Source organism: Lutra lutra, chromosome 3 (assembly GCF_902655055.1).
Source record: "Lutra lutra chromosome 3, mLutLut1.2, whole genome shotgun sequence".
In the NCBI taxonomy this organism is placed as follows: domain Eukaryota; kingdom Metazoa; phylum Chordata; class Mammalia; order Carnivora; family Mustelidae; genus Lutra; species Lutra lutra.
The window spans coordinates 67,958,424-67,962,508 of NC_062280.1; positions in this window are offsets into that span (position 1 = coordinate 67,958,424).

Consider the following 4,085-nt stretch of genomic DNA (forward strand, 5'->3'; position numbering starts at 1 on the left):
TGTTGTAAATTATATTTAATTACATATTTTTGTATTAAAGAGAATGTATAACAGATCAAAGACAAAGAACCTATGTTTATTACAGATTATTATAGATAATCAGAAAAAATAAATGCCCTATTAAGTATATTAATCTATATGTGAATATGTATCTATATCCAATTACATGATTGAAAAATATTTAAATTTTAAAAATGTAAGAAAATTTAGTAGCCTTTGAAGGAAGTATGATATAATTTTCAATAATAATAGGTCATTAATGAAAATAAATTACTATTGTGTCTGTGAATACTGATGTTCATAGACAGTGGTAAGCAGTGTTGGAACTGAAGCAAGGGGAAATCCACGTCCTGAGTTAAACCCCAGGGATAAATCAAATGTAGCTTGGGCCAAAATAGAAAAGCAGAGTGATTACTTGTTCTCTTGATCTCATTAATAATTGCATCTGCTTATCAAATTAATTTTTACAAGGGCAAAAGTCATCTTCCCTTCAGTTCACTTGCAGAGAATAGTTTGGGTTTGGTTTGATTGTTGTTTGGAGGTGGGAGGAGGAATGGTTAGTGTAGCCAATAAGTTTCACAGGCATGTGACTTTGTCACCTGGGTACCTTACCCAGAGTTCAAAGTAAACAGGGTCAGTCCTAGAAAAAAAATGATCAAGTAGGAAAATAGAAAATCATGGAGGACCTTTGCTTGAAGAGCAGTGTGACCTGGAAAGTTGATGCATTTTCTCAGTATAGCTTTCATTCCACTCTCCACCTCCTCCTGGCGGCACCTCCTCCTATGTCCTCCCAAACCTTGCATCTTCCTTTGTCAAGTGAAGCAGTGGCAGTGGATTTGCCTTAATCTTCTGACAACTACTTTATTCTACTCTGCGGCATAAGGAGTGTATGGACTTATAAACAAAGGGTTTCAAATTTTGTGCTGCAAAGCCCACATTTATTATTTCCTCTTTTCCCCATGGATCCCATGTGTGAAAGATTTTGTCTACCCAACAAATTGCATGTAATTAACAATTTTCAGCAATAAAAGTAAAATATATCTTTAATGCTAGATGAAGTATAGATCTTGGACCTTTGATCTGTTGGGTTTGGGGTCAAGCTTTCAAGCATACTTAAAGATGTAGGGGGTGGGGAATGCCTGAAGTAAATCCACAGCATTCACTTGAAAAAATTGTATCTATAGGTTTTCCATAATCGTATGTTTTATCTCTTCTAAGATGAATGACAAGTCTGTTTATTTCTATTTTTACACTATAAGTAAATGCCTCTTTGGACGTAGACCAGGATTGGCAAGCAAACTTTGTACCTTACCAACACAAGTCTCTCTAAATGTAGCTAGGATATTCTCAGAAAAGTAAGTTTTAATCAATTTCAGTTTTAAGCCTATGTTTGACAAGTTTAAATGATTTTTAAGACAAAGTTTGAAATCTAAACTTACTGAAAAAATTATCCCAATAGAAATTTGGGGCTATTTCATAAATATGCCTAAAACTCTTAGCAGATTTTTACGAACAGTCCAAAATCTAGGTTATCTATGTTCTGACATAAATATGTTTCAGTAGGATATCTAACTTGACTGACTCTTTAACCTAAGTAGAAACTAAAATAAACATCTTCCATTTCCAAAGGATATTATATAAAGTAAAAATTTGAATCTTTCCTCAACTGTAACTATTTGAATTAAAGAAAACAAATCTTTTAGGGTATACCAGTTCAGTTATCTATTTTTCTTAAATGCTAGAAGCATTACCATAAATAATGTCACTTTCTCAAATGGAAGTCAAAAGATTGTAGTTGAAGAGGTGGTTGGACCTCGGGCCTTTGATTCTTTAAAGCTAGATATGAGAAAGACTACAGAAAGTGAGCAGAAAAGGAATTCGTATTTTACTGTTGAAATGATTTTGTTGATTCTCATATGTATTTTTATGACATGTTCACTGCTTCCAAATAGTAATATCCCATTTAATACTGGGCATTGCTTTCCTCCATGTTGTATCATTAAGGTTTATTAGAGGCATTTCCAATTATTTAAATACTCAAAACTAGACCAGATAAATTCCCTCTTTTAGAGATATAATTAGTGAATATCTAAGTACCATATCTCATAGACTCTAAAGCACACATATTTTCTTCATATTTTAACATCTCTTACAATTGATGGCATCTTACACTTAAACTTCTTTCTTAAATAACAGTATATCTTATAAATACATGGTATCTTGGATTCAACTAAACATTAATTTGTTGGGGGGGAGACAGCAAAGTTATTTTATTTAGATTAGATATTAGAGCATATAAATTCTAGTAATCACTTGTGGCAAGCTGTAACATAACAGGAATCTCACTAGAAATTAAATACTTAACTGATTTCTCAACTTTTTAGATGTTGAGTTTCATCTTGGATGCTTTTTTTTTCCACAATTAGAAAATCGAGGAGGGCAGAGGCAGAACAAATGTAAATCAACTTTGCATTTTTCATTACTAGAGAGGGGTTTTGCTTTAGGTGTATATATTGAGGAAATGAGATCCCATTCCCTCCCATGATAGGCTGTTCAGCCTGTTTGCTAAGTCACTGTATAAGATCACTGACTTAACTGTACTCATGTTCTGGATTCATATGACAGTGGGAAAAAGAGCCACCATAACTGGGGCAAGAAAAATGCTTCACATCTTTTTATGTCTTGACATGCAAAGTAGAAGTTGAATTTTTTTTTAATTTGGTAAAGGAGACATATTAAAAGAATCTTAAAAACACAGAAAAGAGACTTGGGATTATTTTTCCAGGAGCAGGAGTATCTGTCTTTGTAAACAGAGTGAACCACACAAAATTCCTCTATCTTAATGCATTGTTAGTGACATGAAGTTTCAGGCTTAAAGGCTAAAAAGAAAAAATTAACTCACTTTTATTTCGGCTACTTAATGAAAAAGCAGGCTACTTTATGTCATGACCAAGGTTTGATATTAGTGTTGGACTCTCAATAAGTGTAGCATTTAGCAATGGTGAGAACTGGTTTATAAATCTATAAAAACCTCAAGGCTAGTATTCCTAGTTTTATTCCAACATAATGATGTGCCAAAGACATTCATGTAATTGATTGCTTGTATGCTCTATGTTAAAGAACCCTGAGAAGATTTTAAGGATCATTACATAACGACAAATGCTAAGTAGAAATAGAATTTTAATCATCAGTAAAAATTATTTTTAATACTTCTCCAAAAAAGATATTACATTTTAGCTATCCAGTATATTGTTGATATATTTTGTGTTTATATTAAGTGTGTATGTATGAATGCGTGTGAAGGTTTAAATAGAACTGTGACCTAGGAAAATATTTTTTCACTATTTATGTTAACATTTAGGAAGGAAGTCTCTTCAAAAAATATTGAAAATACAGCTCCTTTAAAGAACACTGAAAATAGACCATCTTCAAAGAGTATTGAAAATAAAAATACAGAAATGAATCTGCAGTCTAAGCTATGGTCATCTTCCTGCTTAAAGGAAAGCACAGGTGATAACATTTGTTTTGTGTGAGTAAATGTAGCTTTTAATTGAGGCCTCCTCCGTGACCTTTGGGATATTGATATTCTATAGGTCTGGAGCAGGTCATAGGAACCAGTAATTTTTGAAATTCATGTACCACATGATTCTGATATGCAGTCGGGTATGGAATCCATGGTATACATTATAAAAAATGATAATGATGAGGTATTAAATTTTCAAATGAACTAAAACACTTGTGAAAGCATTAAGTTCCATTCATCCAACATGGTTTATTGAGTCCCAGGACTGTTTTAGAAGCTGTGGATACAGTAGTTCACAATAGGCAAGGTCCTTGCCTTTATGAAGTTCACATTCTAGTGGGAGGTAGTCAACTATTAAAAATAAATAATAATAAAAAATAAGACAATGACACATTGTGGTGGGTGCTATAATATAAATAAATGGCACCTGGGGGAGGACTGCCTTAACTCTAGGGATCCGGAAATTTCCCTTGATGCTCAGTGTTTATGAATTGAAGGAGACCCTGTGACATCACATAAAGTCCTTAATTCCTTATTATGACCTTCCCATGATGTCATCAGT